Below are 17,131 nucleotides of genomic sequence, written 5' to 3'. Positions count from 1 at the left end.
TGCATGTGCATGTGCATGACACTTAAGGGAGGTGTCAATCAACTCAGTACTGACTTCTACATTCATTGGTGGATGTTAGCCATGACCTCTATACAATGGGTTAGCTATACCCTTTAACTATACCACTTACATTAGACACCCTAGCAACCACATATAACACCCTAGCAACCACCTAGAAACACCCTAGCAACCAGCTATAACACCCTAGCAACCACCTATAACACCCTAGCAACCGCCTAGAAACACCCTAGCAACCACTTATAACACCCTAGCAACCACCTAGAAACACCCTAGCAACCAGCTATAACACCCTAGAAACCACCTATAACACCCTAGCAACCACCTAAAAACACCCTAGCAACCACCTATAACACCCTAGCAACCACCTAGAAACACCCTAGCAACCACCTATAACACCCTAGCAACCACCTAGAAACACCCTAGCAACCACCTATAACACCCTAGCAACCACCTATAACAACCTAGCAGTGGCGGCTGGTGAATTCTTCTCCAGGGGGGGCGCTATACCAAAAATGTTGCAAACATGTACCGAGGTATCACAATGTCAATGGCTGTTGGTGGTTTTAGAATGTTCTATTATGACATCATACTGTGCCATCACAAATGTTCTAGAATGTTCTATTATGACATCATACTGTGACATCACAGCGGAAGTTTGAGTTCCATTTGAATATAAATAATATGTATGGTAAGGCTGTCCCCGAAGCCTGTTTTTGGGAATCAAACTTCGTCAGGGTTTTTCGAATGGACCTTCGCTTTTAATTTAAAAAAAAGTATTAAAAAAAAAGTATTTTTTTCATTCAGTATTCAATATTGTCTGATTCAATATTAACATTCAGTATTCAATAGTGTCTGATTCAATATTAACATTCAGTATTCAAGTAGAACAGCTAGCTAGCCATTGTGGACACTCACCTTAGGCATCTTGTTTGAGAAATACAGGCTTCAGTCTATGTGTTGTTTAGTCTGATCTGTCTGAACAGTCCTGTTTCAAAATGCACAATGAGAACTTCTGAGCAAATTGTTGAATAGATACAGAAATGTTCTAGAGAATCATGATCAGTAAGCATATCCTCTTTCATTGGTCTATGTCGACCACGCCCCCATGGTTCGGCTCCTCCCCATTGATCATTAGGCCACGCCCCCATTTGTATCTTTTGAACCGTTTGTCGTAGAGACTTGCGGGTTGTGCCATTGTACTCAGTAGGGATATCCTCTTTCATTGGTCTATGTTGACCACGCCCCCATGGTTAGACTCCTCCCCCTTTGTGTATCTTTTGAACCGTTTGTCGTAGGGACTTGCGGGTTGTTCCATTGTACTCAGTAGTGATATCCTCTTTCATTGGTCTATGTTGACCACAGGATTTGAATAAATTAAGGCTTGCAGGTGTACTGAGTTGATTGACACCTGCATGTGCATGTGCATGTGCATGACACTTAAGGGAGGTGTCAATCAACTCAGTACTGACTTCTACATTCATTGGTGGATGTTAGCCATGACCTCTATACAATGGGTTAGCTATACCCTTTAACTATACCACTTACATTAGACACCCTAGCAACCACATATAACACCCTAGCAACCACCTAGAAACACCCTAGCAACCAGCTATAACACCCTAGCAACCACCTATAACACCCTAGCAACCGCCTAGAAACACCCTAGCAACCACTTATAACACCCTAGCAACCACCTAGAAACACCCTAGCAACCAGCTATAACACCCTAGAAACCACCTATAACACCCTAGCAACCACCTAAAAACACCCTAGCAACCACCTATAACACCCTAGCAACCACCTAGAAACACCCTAGCAACCACCTATAACACCCTAGCAACCACCTAGAAACACCCTAGCAACCACCTATAACACCCTAGCAACCACCTATAACAACCTAGCAGTGGCGGCTGGTGAATTCTTCTCCAGGGGGGGCGCTATACCAAAAATGTTGCAAACATGTACCGAGGTATCACAATGTCACACACAAACACACGCGTACACGCATTGGCGAAACCACACACTGAGTATAGCCTACTGTGCACGTCAGAGCTTTGGCGAAACCACAAGGTACAAATATTTAAGTAGGTACAGTACAACTATCATCATTGCCATCAATCAATATATGATCAGTCAATGCAGCCACGTTTCCAATAGCGCCTACACAAACACGCACGCACGCTCTCTCTCTCTCTCCTCCAGTCGGGAGCACTAGCATATCACTGTAATATCTTTGTGCATGCTCCCACACGCACGCCCGTATTCCGATCCGTACAATAATAATCACAGATGTATATATTGTCATTTGAAACAAGTTACCAATACATTGTAATCTTTATTACAACACAGGTGCATAGGTTGCAGTATACACGTGAGTCATCGCTACCACTTCCCCATGCCTCAAGAGAGTGCACCCTAGGTGCCACACCCTCTTATACCCTTTCCAGGTCAGCCCCTGCCCCCTCCCCTCTGCCAATCCCCGGCTTGCGCGACCAATAGCGTCGCCGCCAGCCCAGACCCGGCGCCATGGGCGGGCATTAGGGGGCCGGGCCCGCCCACAGAGTCAGCTGTGCCCACCCTGGTAAAATTATTATCTTTTTTTTTTTTTTGGTCAATCAAAGTCGACTATCCAAATCCTTAGTCGGGGACAGCCCTAGTGGGCACTGATGTCAACAACAACACTACTGAAGCTGAAGTTTTCTACCTTCAAGAACGTCTTTACAGAACATCGCCTTAGTATGCTTCATCGATGCAACTAAGGCCAATTTAATTCAGTTGGCATTTGAGAAGGACTTAACAAAAAAGTTCAGGAATGAGTGGAGGGGCAGTGTTTTAAGAAGATTTCACTCTGTCCCCAAACGCTGCTTGCCGCTCTACTAATGATGGTGAGTAGCCTGTGGAGGAATTTTGTTTGCCTTTTTATGCACCTTATTTTTGTCAGTTCAGTTCAGTTTGTCAGTGAATTCAGAAGTGTTGAATAAATGGAGACTTTTCAAAGATATAGAATATAATAGAATAGAATAGAAATGTATTATCCTGAGGGAAATTTGACACTCCAAATCACTCAACATTAAACATTTAGACAGAACAAGTCACGAATAAGAATAACAAAACAAATGGCCTAAGAATAGAATAAAATGAAATAGAATAAAAATAGAATAAAAGATACAGTAAATAAATACAGTAAAAAATATACTGAAGTCTACAGTAGGTGTAATATTGCACAGTGCTGTTTAAAAAGTAAGAGTCCAGGAAGATGGTAACTGTCACTCTGTGCTCAGTGATGCAGTGAGGCACAGTGATGCATTGTATAGTCTGATGGCTGTCGGAATGAAGGACTTCCTGTGCCGTTCAGTGCTGCATTTAGGTAGTGTGAGCCTATAACATGCTCCTCCTGTCAGCCAAGTCTGTGTATAGTGGGTGGGAGGGGTTTTCCCTGATGGCCTGGAGCTTAGCAAGGTTCCTCCTCTCCGCCACCCTCGCTAGAGTCCAGCTCCACCCCAACCACGCTACTGGCCTTCCTGACCATCTTATCCAGCCTGTTTGTGTCCCCTGCTCTCAGTCCGCTGCCCCAGCAGGTCTGTTATATATATCCGTTCAGTCTGTTTTTGTATAAGTGAATGTTCTTAACACTTTGGTTGCCTAAGGTTAAATTAATGATATACCATAGATTGCCAGCGCTATTTGTCTATGGAGAAAGTCCCCTTCTTTGCAGGGCTATAACTTTTTAAATTCTATTGCTACATTGCCATTATTAGGGCCCATTCAAAGTCCTATATGTATTGTTCATTGTGTAGCAACGTTAAACTTTTTCATTCACATATTCATAGTAAAGTATGGTCTAATGTATAAGTATGTTTTCATCTCTTTCTGCAGCTTTCTCCAGAACGTGATATATAGCCCCAAATGCATTATATTGATGATGAAATACAGTTTGATGGCAATCAGCGCGATATAAAAAATTCCAACTAGACGTACTTCTAGAAGTTACTACACGTCATCTGATGTTGACCGGATGGGCGAGGGGGCGTTTATAATTCCGTGGGCAGCGTTATACCAATCATCTAATGTGGGTCAAATGTTCATCATAGCAGTTAGTGTCGAACACGGTAATATTACACGCTAAAACTCACCCCAGTCTCCGCGGGCCGTTGGGCGATCAGCGTGGGGTAGACAGTTTTCCATTATGGGATGTTGAAATAGTCGGTCCATTTCCAGGTTGTATAATAATATATACGTCCAAATCATGTTGTTTTTTCGAGTTATTTGCAGCGATCGATGTTCACTGTGTGAAGACGGAGTCTCTCTAACATTAGCGAGTGCCCGGACCCCATATGGAGTGAGTCCTACCGGGTTAAAGGTTGACATCCGGTTTCGATCTGCCGATCGGCCACCAGATGGCGGTCTTGAACCGCTAGAGGATTGAGAGGAGATCACACTTGTGTCTCAGGCCAGCGGAGGGACATTATGAATCCGATCGCAGATTTTTGAAATATTGATATAAAGACGACGTACAGCGTCCCCCGGCAACTTTAGCATGGCCAGCAAAGACGTCTAAAGACGCCCCCTGGCAGTCAAAGTGTTAAGATAGAGAGAAATTTGATTTTTCAATTGCCTCTCTGCTGTTTAGTTCAGCACCGTGGGCAGCGCCAAGCAAGCCACAGCGCCGTTGTCCCAGCTGAAACGTATAAAAGGGAACCTGTGTTGAAAAACCATTGTGCCCCCCCGAGAAAATTGTATGCCCCCCCACTAATTTGTTTCTGCAGCCTGGTCTGCGCCAGCCTCAGGTTGGCAGAGAGGGCTGACCAACCGACCCAAATCCCAGGGTCGCTACAGTATCTACAGATATGTAAAAACAAAAGGATTATATGCAGTTATGTAGAGACAGATGTGTGGATATATATATAATATATATATGGTAAGAATAAATATATACGGTATATACAGCATTATTTTACATGGGGAGGGGGGGGTTAGAGAATGGTAGATAATGTAAATCATATTAATTAATATTCCAAATATAGATTATTTACCTCAACCCCCAGAACCAAAGTCTAGAACTGGGATCAAACTAGCCCCTTTCGTGACTGTGATGCACCGAGGTAATACACAGTCCCTTGTCCAACCATGTAAAATTCCTACAATTAAGTCTGTCTTGCTTTTCTCTATCAAAACGCTTCTCGTACAAGTATCAGAGAAATTTCAAATGTATTCACAGTTGCACAAGAGTTTCGGACAGACAAACGCTAGGGTTTGAAAGCTCTGCGTTGCTAATAAACATTTTTTATAAACTGGTCAATACTGGTCAACAGCTTTATTTCCGGCGTTGGGTGCCTGATGCGCATGCGCTGTGATCACTGCGCTGTGCATTTTTGACGGTGAATAATACCATGCTAAAAATTACCAGACATGAAACACTGATACTGAGCTCGTTCAGGGCCTTCTTGAGATCACGTGTACAAAGAATCTAAGCAAATTAATAAAGGGAAGATGATTAAACAGAAGGTTTTGTAGATACAGTACTGAATTCTGCCACCGAGCACATTATTCATTTGCAGTCCACTGACGGACCGGACAGGCTAAAGAGGTTAAGAGGGAAGATTATTAGAGGAGTACTATCTTCAAAGGCATAACTCACTTCCACATCATAAAAGGAGACCTGACCCTCCTCATAATACAAACACCCCGATCACCTGTGGTTTCTCTCTCAGGGACAGGGAGTTTCCAGCAGCTATATATTTTTCACCCTTCCTCAGCACTATAGTCCAGTATCCATTATTAGGGCTCAGCGTGATGCTTCCTTTCCTGTTGATGGACTCTCTGGCCACTCCTAAATCCCACTCAGGATTCTCATTAACCTGAACCTCATAGTAGAATCTCCCAGAGGAGAAACTTTGCTTTCCCAGGACAATGCGTGTCTGGTCAAATCTCTCTGGGTTGTCAGGAAGGTCTTTCAGTGTAACACCCCATTGTACTTCTTTCCCCATCATCAGAGAGGTTGAGGAGTGGATGTGCTGTGTCAGGGTCCAGAGTCACATCCACTGCATACCGCTGGATCCTCATCAGCTTGACTTCACGCAGCTTCTCCATCTCTTCACTGAGAGTCTCCTCCAGCCGAGCCACAGTTCTCATTATCTCCACACTTACATCACTGTGGACACTGCCCTCAGACCAGTCCTTGGTGAGTGGAGGGGTGGAGAGAGATGGGAAGCTGTGGAGGAGGTGGAGGTGGTCTTCAGTGTGCGAGAGCTGCTCCAGCTCAGTGCTTCTCTTGTTTAGCTCAGTGATTTCCTGCTCCAGCTCCTTGATGAAGCCTTCAGCCTGTTTCTCTGCTGCTCTCTGCCTCCCCTCAATCACCTCAATGAGCTCAGCCTGACTTCTCTCAACGGAGGCCACCAGAGCAGTGAAGACCTCGACACTGGGTCTCATTCCCGAAAATTTTCCAAAGATATATTCTGAAAGACTTATCTTGGAACCACTGAGACATAATCTATGACAAGTACACTCTGAGTCCTGAACGTGCTGGAGATATGTCTTAAGTGGCTGAAACGGTAGCAGAAATTATATGATCTGATATCTGCTTGGAGAATGGCATTCTGTCGTAAACTCCAAAGCGCGTTCCTGTTCAGCTCATTTGCATACAAAACACCGCCTCCATAGTTCCTTATAAGGCAACTGGTGACGCAGCTGTGTGAAATGGAATGGCGGAAGTGCTTTGCGAGCCGCGTGATTACGAAACCTAGCATCAGTCAGTGCCAATCAGAGAGCGTCTCCGAGACGGCTAGAACGCGGCTAGGTTTCGTAATCACGCTTGCGCCCATCAAAACTATAGATTAGATTAATGTATTGGCATCATATACAGCTCGTGGTACACACCTGCCGCAGCGCGCGCACACACAGACACACACACGCGCGCGCGCAGTACTGTATATGAATGAATGAATGACATATAATATATATAGCCTACGGCGGGCGTAATGAATGAACGCAGTATGGCTTATTATTCCATAAGCCTATAGGCTACTGTTCATTCGTAGGCGCACACAAGACTTGTTATGGAATATTAATGCAGTCTATTTCCACCGATTAGCTTTAGTTCTTATTTATTTATCCACTGTCATTTCAGTGTTGGTGTATAGGCTATATAGTGTATTTCAATATAAGTTTAATTGATTAATGATATATTCGAAGGAATGCAGGTTTATAGCTATATCAACCCCCTCCAATGTACAGTAAATGACCAAGTATGGTTTTGTCAATATTCCAATGTACAGTTTTGCTTGTACAGTGTAAGTCTATTCCCCACCCAACCTCCTCCAACAGTTTCTACATCAAATGTAATCTCTTTTATGGACTCTTTTTGTATCACAAACAGTACTGTATTTGCAAATCTGGTATGTCATAAATGTATAGATGTAGCAGTACTGTCTATCTGTGTCATGTGTGTCATATATGTTATGATGAATTGAAAATGGGGGACCCTGATGTAAACAAGACGAAATTCTTTTTCTGGTCTGCATCCCCTTATGTAATTGAGCTGTACTGTACTGTACCCATTCTGCAATCTGTTAATAAAGTTTTCAATCAATCAATCAAACAAAGGTCTGTCCCATTGTATACCAATCAATGGGATACATTGCATGTTGACCTGCATTCTTTCAAATGTATATAATTAATCATTAAAACAGATGTGTAACAAATAAGAAATACAAATTCCACAGAAGGCATTCAATTATTATTATTTTCAATCATTTCACAATAATTGCATAATTGTGTTTGAATATCTGAGTAATTATTTGTCCAAAATAGCTGGTTCAGATATGGTTAATCCAGCTGCCCTGTGATTAGATGAATCCATATTATTTATTTTTCCGACATCAAATTCGTAATTTCTTATCGTACAAATATTTTCATATTTATTTTAATTATGATTAAGTAATTAATTCCAAGGAGGCCTGTAGCGTTGACGTGAAGGAATCACTATGAGAACACAGTATGTCAAGTTATAATAACATTTTAAATTAGTCAATCAATCATGAGATTTGATCGTGGGCTGAGAGCATAAATTATTTAAGTGTGCTCCTCAGCACTCTTAGATCTGCTCTCAAATAAGATCTCAGGAGAATTTGAAGACTCCCACTCCCAGCCCTAATATGTCTTAAATAGGCCGAAATCTGGCTAAGACGAAATATTTTGTCGTAACTTCGTTCGAGAATGAGACCCACTGTCTGCTATCTCTCTCTTTGCCTCGTCTTGCTGAGGTCCACTGAGTGTTTGATCTGTTGGATCTTCTGCTCACGCTCCTGGATCATCTGATGAACATCTGCCTCTTGTGTCCTCATCTCATCCTTCCTCTCTCTGTATTCTTTCTCTAGAGGGACAGTGTTGTGGGTTTTGTGGTCCGTCTCAGTGCAGAACTGACACACGCAGGCCTGGTCAGTCCTACAGAACAGCTCCAGCGGTCTCTCGTGCTTCTTACACATCCTGTCCTCCAGGTTCTCCACAGGGTTGATCAGCTTGTGTTTTTTTAAGGAGGCCACTCTGATGAGGCTCCAGCGGATCTCACAGTAGGAGGCCAGACACACCAGGCAGGACTTCATGGCCTTGATCTTCTTCCCAGTGCAGATGTCACAGATCACCTCTCCTGGTCTGGCAGGTTGCTGGTCTGGGCTGCTCTCTTGAACGGACTTCCTGAACTGAGGTACCATCTCTGATAGGACAATATTGACAAAGATATCTGGTCTCTTATCAATAGTATTTTTACACATTGGACACTGGTACAGTTCATTGTTATCCCAGTACTTGGTGATGCAGGTCTTGCAGAAGGTGTGTCCACACTGGATGGAGACATCCAAACAGATGGAGCACAGGAACTGTTCTTTAGAAAAGAGATAGCTGGATGAGGCCATGTCTGTTAAATAATAAATACATTTCTTCATTAATTTTCTATTTAAAGAATATTTTATACTAGTATGTGAAAACTGGGAAAGCCCATTCAGAATTCTTACCCATTACAAAAGTCCTGCAGGGACCAATCCTGTACCATTTATATGAATGATTGTTTCATCTTTGAATGGATGTCAAGTTCATCTTTATGCAGATGTCACTATTGTTTATTGTATTGCTCCTTCTGTACAACTAGCCAATGATAACCTGCAACTCTCATTTAATGTTCTGCAAGATGTGCTTGTTGGCATTAAGCTTAAGTACTTAATGCAAACAAAACAAACTTAATAATGTTCTCTAGGGCTAGAGATATTGTTTACAATGATTAGCATATCGGATATGAATGAGTTTGTCATCGAACAAGTTACAGAATACAAATGTCATGGCATCTGGCTTGATGTCAAACAGTACTGTATTTGCAAATCTGGTATGTCATAAATGTATAGATGTAGCAGTACCAGGGGCTTCACCACAAATTTTTTTTTTTTTTGTAATTTTTTTTTTATGGCTTTTGCCTCTTCATAGTTCTCTAACGTTAGTCTTTCTTTCCTCAACGTTCAATTCTATAAACACTTGACCGATACCCATCAATGCACAGCGCTCTAGCATGTTCTGACTGTGAACACCTAAAGCTGAGGCTCAGACCGACCGACCGACCGTTTTAGATTTTTGGCTCATTTTCCCTTATGTTAGAATTTTTTTTATGTAAAAATAATGGTTGCAGATATAGAGGGGGGCGCCAAAACTGCACAGAGAAAAAAAAAAAAAAAAAAAATAAAAAAAAAATATATATATATATATATATTTTTTTTTTGCGCCCCCCACTGGGTGGCGCTCTAGGCGACCGCCTATATCGCCTGTAGGAAGGTCCGCCCCTGAGCAGTACTGTCTATCTGTATGTCGTGTATGTCATATGTTATGATGAATTGAAAATGGGGGACCCTGATGTAAACAAGACGAAAGTCTTTCTCTGGTCTGCATCCCCTTACTGTACCCATTCTGCAATCTGTTAATAAAGTTTTCAATCAATGATAATTCTTGTACAGGAATAGAACAAGCTTCTCTATGATTAGCAGAAAGAGGGTAGTCTATCCATCTTGGATTATGGAGACGTGGTTTATAGAAATGCTGCTCCTTCCACTCTGAATGAGACCTCTAGGCACAGTCCTTCATTCTGCTCTCAGATTTATTAGATTAGATTCGTATGTATATATTATAAAATGTATCGTCATTATACAGCACAAGTACGGTACAAAAATAAATTTGGCATCCAATCAGAGTGCAAATGTAAAAGTAAAGCACAATAGTAATATAAAATGTACAGGTGATTATATGGGTATAACATATAAATTAGTGCTAAATTAGGCGGCACTGTCGCCTCACAGCAAGAAGGTCCAGGGTTCGATTCCCGCTTGGGGACCAGGTTTCCATGATCCCAGGTACCCAGGTGGGGTATCTCCCAGGCCTTTCTGTGTGGAGTTTGCATGTTCTCCCCGTGCTCGCAAGGGTTTCCCCCCCGATAAGATAAACCCAATGGAAAAACATGCACAACAACAGATCGCTAACGCTGTGGCGTCCTTGACGAAGACGGGCAGGAGCACTTGGATTGGTCCCCTGGCGCGGCCCTCGCCGACGCCTGTCTGCTCCCAGCTGCCCTTGGGGGGAAGGACGACGGGATGGGTTAATCACAGAGATGAATCGCATCTGCGATCCTACAAAGAACAATGCATGCGTGTGTGTTCCGGTGTGTGTGTGTGTAACCGTGTGTGCTAACCGCTAAACATTGAGGATAGTTGCATGCCAATTAAAGACCTCTGAACAGGTCCTGCATTATTATATATACTAGTAAGTAGTACTACTAGTAATAGTGCTAATCAGATGTATCTACAAAGTTGTAGTATTAATTGACCACGACCAGTGCTTTAGCCCACATGTCTCCATTTTCATTTTCCAGATTTTTCCAGATTGTGAAAGTACAGAATGTAAGCTTTCAAATGATGTGTCATACTTTGAAATATGAGAATGTTTTGAATATCATATATTCATTTAAATCTTGTAACTCAGTCTGTTGTCTAAAACACTCAAGGGGAGAAAACGTCTCTCAAAGATGTTCACACTTCAGCTAGTTTGGGGGGGGGGGGGGCGTGGACAACTACCCTCACCTGAATGTGTCCATCGTTAACGTTAATGACTCTCTCTGTGTGAATGCCTTTACCTGGCTCAGTGAATCTGAATCCCAACACGCAGCTCTATTCAGATGCAAAAATGAACCCAGCCCCCACCTCTCTTCTGTGGAGAGCACAAACTGTGTTTCAAAATGGCCTTTTTTAAACACAGAATTCTTACAATTAGAGTTATTATATCTGTTCGCTGTTGTACTAAATATGTTCTTCAACTCTCGAACTGTAGTTATATATAAAAACACAAAAAAACACAAAAAAAAAAAAAAAAAAAAAATCTTTTTTTATTGTGTCTATCTGTCATTTCACCCTGGCGACTTGTAGGCTACATCACCAGACTGGGTCACATATGTACAATGATACAGGTATAAAGACACTAAGATAAGTCATACTGGCCAGCAGCATAACGCTTTATCAACTCAGTAGAATCATCCTCCATGTGTGTGGTTTTACAAAGTCTACACAATGGGAAAGCACCAATCATCCGTCTAAACCTCGTAACTCTATTCACCCTCAAATCTGTGTTCGTTTTTTTTCATCTGCTGAAAAGTTGGGTTTTTGGAGTTATGAGGTTTTGTCCCGCCAGCAGCGATAACTAGTAAGAGTAGGTAAGGGATATGTACGTACATATATAGATATAGTATTGTAATGTTTCAAGGTTTAAAACATTATTGACGACTCTTGAGGCAGGTGTTAGTTCTCACTGTTTGCTTCTTTATTACAACATGGGTGCATAGGTTACAGTATACACGTGACTCATCGCTACCACTTCCCCATGCCTCACGAGGCCGCACCCTAGGTGCCACACCCTCTTATACCTTTTCTAGGTCAGTCCCTGCCGCGTGTAAATTTCCCCCAACGGAGTTTCACTTCTGCGTTCGGTTTGCGCGATCTGATTGGCCACTGACGTTTTTTTCAGCGCCAATCGTGTTACTCCTAACAATCGCGCCAGCAGGCTGTTACCCTAACCCTAACCTTAACCAACTAACCATAACCCTAACCTTAACCAACTAACCCTAACCTTAACCCCAACCTTAACCAACTAACCTTAACCAACTAACCCTAACCAACTAACCTTAACCAACTTCAAACGAGAGTAACTTCGAAAGAGTCGCCAAGCTTAACCAGTTTGTTAGGAGTAACGCGATTGCCGCTGAGAGAAACGTCAGTGGCCAATCAGATCGTGCAAACCGAACGCGGAAGTCAAACTCTGTTGGGGAAATACACAGGCGTCTCTGCCAGTCGTCGCCAGCCCCAGGTTGGCAGAATGCAGAGTGACAGCTCGGCTGACCAACCGACCCAAATCCCAGGGTCGCTACAGTATCTACAGATATGTAAAAAGGATTATATGCAGTTATGTACAGACAGATGTGTGGATATATATATATATATATATATATATATAGTAAGAACAAATATATATGGTATATACAGCATTATTTTACATGGGGAGGGGGGGTTAGAGAATGGTAGATAATGTAAATCATATTAATTAATATTCCAAATAGATTATTTACCTCAACCCCCAGAACCAAAGTCTAGAACTGGGATCAAACTAGCCCCTTTCGTGACTGTGATGCACCGAGGTAATACACAGTCCCTTGTCCAACCATGTAAAATTCCTACAATTAAGTCTCTCGCTTTTCTCTATCAAAACGCTTCTCGTACATCACAGAGACATTTCAAAGGTATTCACAGTTGCACGAGGGTTTCGGACAAGCGCTAGGGTTTGAAAGCTCGGTGTTGCTAATAAACATTTAAAAAAAAATTATAAACTGGTCAACACAGCTTTATTTCCGGCGTTGGGTGCCTGTGATCACAGCGCAGGCGCATCAGGCAGCTAAAGCCATTTTGAGCAGTGTTGACCAGTTTATAAAAATTATTGAAAATGTTTATTAGCAACGCTGAGCTTTCAAACCCTAGCGTTTGTCTGTTCGAAACCCTCGTGCAACTGTGAGTACCTTTGAAATTTCTCTGCGATACTTGTACGAGAAGCGTTTTGATAGAGAAAAGCGAGACGGACATAATTGTAGGAATTTTACATGGTTGGACAAGGGACTGTGTATTCACTCTGTGCATCACAGTCACGAAAGGGCCTAGGATCAAACAGGGACCAACATGTAACCAAACGAGAACTGTACCTCCAGACCACAATAGTCAGCAGAAATAGCCACTGCTGAATAGTAAATATTATTCATTGTTGAAGATTCATATACATATTAACTCACCTGTGGTTCCTTTAGCGTCTTCAGTTCACAAGGCTAGAGGTAACTTGTTTCTGTTCAATAACAATGTAGACTACAGAGTATGGACAAGCATCCAGACACAGTCAACCAAGCCTACTTAAAGGCACTGCACACCTAACACCAATAAAGCCCACACACCTGCCATGCCGCATTGGCAATTAACTGGTGTCTGGTACCAGAGAAAACCCAAAATAAGCACACTAGAATAAACTAAAATAAAACCCACATAAACCGTGATCCATCACATAATTACCTCTGAAGCAGACTGGAAGCTGAATGGATGCAGAATGCACATTGAATAATTAATTTAATGGCAACCGTCCATATTAATAGGCGCTGTCATACTCTGTACTGGGACTTGTGCATTGTAACAACATTATTATGTATCAACATCCATTTAGTTAGCTGTTCAATTAGGCATGTATGAACAAATGTGTGGCCATATAGTTGTGTACAGTTAACTATTCTTAGCTATTTCACATAGTTTGATTATTGTATATTGGACTTTGTCTTGTGTGTGTACTAGTTCAAGTCTCTGGTACTTTGTCATGTATACTTGTAATATTATATGTTATGATGTAAGTAGTGTGTGTGTGTGTGTGTGTGTGTGTGTGTGTGTGTGTGTGTGTGTGTGTGTGTGTGTGTGTGTGTGTGTGTGTGCGTGCGTGCGTGCGTGCGTGCGTGCGTGCGTGCGTGCGTGCGTGTGTGTGTGTGTGTGTGTGTGTGTGTGTGAAAAATAGCCTCTAGACCAGTGATTCCCAACCTGGGGTCCGCGGACCCCCTGGGGGTCCGCCAGGGGGCGCAGGGGGTCCGCCAGACCACAGATGATTTGAGGTCTTTTTTTTCTTTTTTTTTTTTATTATTTTTTTCTTTCAGAGAAATATTTAATTAGCATATTTTTATCAACAGAAGCATGAATAGTCTCTCCACTACAATAAAAAATATAGATAAATAAATAAACATCTAAACATGATTTTTGAACGTTAACAGTAGGCTACCGGGTAGCCGCTAAAACGCGAATCAGTTGACTGTATCACTTTCCGTAGCTAGCCTAGCAAGCTAGTTAACTTTCTCGGCTCGTCTGCAGTCAGCCGCCAGAGGCGAAAATGTGTGACAAACGAAAAGGAGATGACGGCAGCTCATCTGCAAAAAAAGTTAGGACCTACAGCAATCGCGAAAATTACATCACCATGGGCTTCACTGAGGGACTAGACAAACGACCTGAGTGTGTGATTTGTGGAGAAAAGTTGGCAAACTCGAGCCTGAAGCCCAGCAAGCTGAAGAGACATCAGGCGTCTAAGCACCCAGAAACCGTTGGGAAGGATCCGGACTTTTTTCGGAGGAAAGAACAGTCTCTCAAGGCGAATAAGCCCGTTGATGTTAGAGTAGCGTGGAGCAGGGGTGGCAGTGATTTACAGAAGGCTACCGAAGCCTCCTTTGAGTGTTCGCTTTTCATTGCAAAAGCAAAGAAACCGCACAATATTGGCGAGCAGCTCATCAAACCAGCCTGCATCAAAATGGTTTAGAAACTGTGCGGCCCACAGGTGGCGGATAAACTAAAATCAGTACCACTCTCGAACAATGTAGTGAAAGACCGAATTGATAAGATGTTAAGTGATTGCGAGCAGCAGCTGTCAGAAAAGCTTAGAAAGGGTCCATTTGCCATACAACTTGATGAAACTACAACTGTCGCAGACGAGGCTGTGCTCATCGTTTATGTTTCAAGTTTCAAGTTTCTTTAATAGTTGTCATACAGAAGTACAGAATACTTTTGTACAAAATGCTTCTTACTGTTGCGCTCCAGAGACTGTGCATGACAAGATAAGTATGAAATAAAAACATAGTAAAAATTAGAAGTAAAAAAAGAGGTCACAGTGTTCAGTTTAGACATATGTACAATGTTCGTAGACGTAGTTACCATACAATATACAATACTGTGCAGTGTACTAATATACAATACTATGTGCAGTATATCGAAAATGAGGATCTGAAGCAGGACATTCTCATGTCAGTCAACCTTACTACCACCATTGTGATAGATTGTGGACTTCAGGAGGTCGGGGGTCAAGGACTACAGCCCCCTCAGCATCGACGGGGCACCGGTTGAGAGAGTCAACAGCTTCAAGTACCTCGGAGCCCACATATCCGAGGACTTGAAATGGACCATACACATTAACAGTGTGGTGAAGAAGGCACGACAACGCCTCTACTTCCTCAGGCGCCTAAGGAAGTTCCAAGTCAGCCAGAAGATCCTTAAGAACTTCTACTCATGTACAATAGAGAGCATCTTGACCGGCAACATCACCTCCTGGTTTGGGAATAGCACTGCAAAAGACCAAAGCAGACTACAAAGAGTGACACGTTCAGCCGAACGCACAATTGGAGGGGGGCTCCCCACTCTCCAGAACATTTACAACAAGCGTTGCAAGGGGAAGGCTAAGAGAATTATTAAGGACTCGAGCCACCCGAACAACTGCCTCTTTGAACTGCTGCCGTCAGGCAAGCGACACAGGAGTCTCAAGGCGAGCACAGAAAGACTCAGAAGTAGCTTCTATCCCCAGGCCATCAGGCTGCTAAACGAACAATGAATGAACACTACACAACAACAACCACCAAACACACATAGCACACACATCCACACGCACACACTCACTTTAAACAAACACACTGTAGCACCCACTACACACACTTTATAGCACACACCCACTTTAAACAAACACACTGTAGCACCCACTCCCCACACTTTATATTTATGGATGAAGGATTGCACTACAACTCGTACACCTTACTGTAAATTGTACCTAAAATTGTACCTCATCCCATTTCTGCTTTGCACTAGATAGTACTGTACATTAGTACACTGCATAGTATTGTGTATTGTATATTATATGATAACTCAGAACATTGTACATATGTCTATACCGAACAACTGTGACCTCATTCTTCTTCTAAATTCATGCTATATTATGTTATTATGTTATTTGATACTATCTTGTCTAGCACAGTCTCTGGAGCGTAACAGTAAGAAGCATTTTGTATGAAAGTATTCTGTACTTCTGTATGACAACTATTAAAGAACTTGAACTTGAACTTGAACCACTCGAGGTGAGGATATTTTTACTGCAGTGGATTCTTACTTCATTCAACATAAATGCAAACCGTTCACCATTAGGGCCTGATTTGAGAGGATGAATACAGGATTTGAATATTGGCCAACATTTTGAAATACATATGGTGCAAGATGAGATTTGTTGATTGAAGGTGTGGTAGATTTCCGTCAGAAAGCAAACTGTGTATATGTACAACAAAGCAGAATGGCAAAAACACCAACAGGTAAAATACATTCACTATTTTCCCTTGCTCCTCTACCTCTATAAACAAAAGAAACGAGACGCATCGCTGATTTGAAAACGCAGCTGCTTGGCTCAAGACTTCCTAAAAGGGGTGTTGAAGCAGGCAGATGCTGATTGAGTGAGAGATAGTGTCTCGTCTGATCTTCCTGGGAAAGTCAATAAACATGGGTGATTTTACAACCCAGGGCCCTAGGCAAATGGTCCAACCAAATTGAATACAAAGAAACTGCCTTGAGAGACGCCAGATTGTCTCTGCTAAAAACAAAGCAGCAGTTGATCAAAGAGAAGACCATTTGGCCACTCCGTGACCTAAATTAGTTCAAAACGTCATGGTAGTGAGTCAGCCAATGAGAGCTGAGAAGAAGTGTTCTCCAATAGAAACGCT

The 17,131-nt window shown here is 42.4% G+C and overlaps 1 pseudogene across 1 annotated transcript in view; it reads right to left on the bottom strand.

Annotated features, from left to right (window-relative positions):
- The window catches only part of LOC311225704 (E3 ubiquitin-protein ligase TRIM39-like), a 41,563-nt pseudogene extending 32,633 nt beyond the window's left edge, over positions 1-8,930 (bottom strand). Inside the window, exons 1-2 of the transcript in view lie at positions 8,243-8,930; positions 5,660-6,439 (exon numbers count right to left, since the gene is read on the bottom strand). The product of the transcript in view is annotated as an E3 ubiquitin-protein ligase TRIM39-like (transcript). The remainder of the gene's footprint in view (positions 1-5,659; positions 6,440-8,242) is intronic.
- Between the last annotated feature and the right edge of the window lie 8,201 nt (positions 8,931-17,131).

Source organism: Notolepis coatsorum (assembly GCF_963971535.1).
Source record: "Notolepis coatsorum genome assembly, chromosome: 3".
In the NCBI taxonomy this organism is placed as follows: domain Eukaryota; kingdom Metazoa; phylum Chordata; class Actinopteri; order Aulopiformes; family Paralepididae; genus Notolepis; species Notolepis coatsorum.
This window is presented reverse-complemented; position numbering and strand designations above follow the sequence as displayed.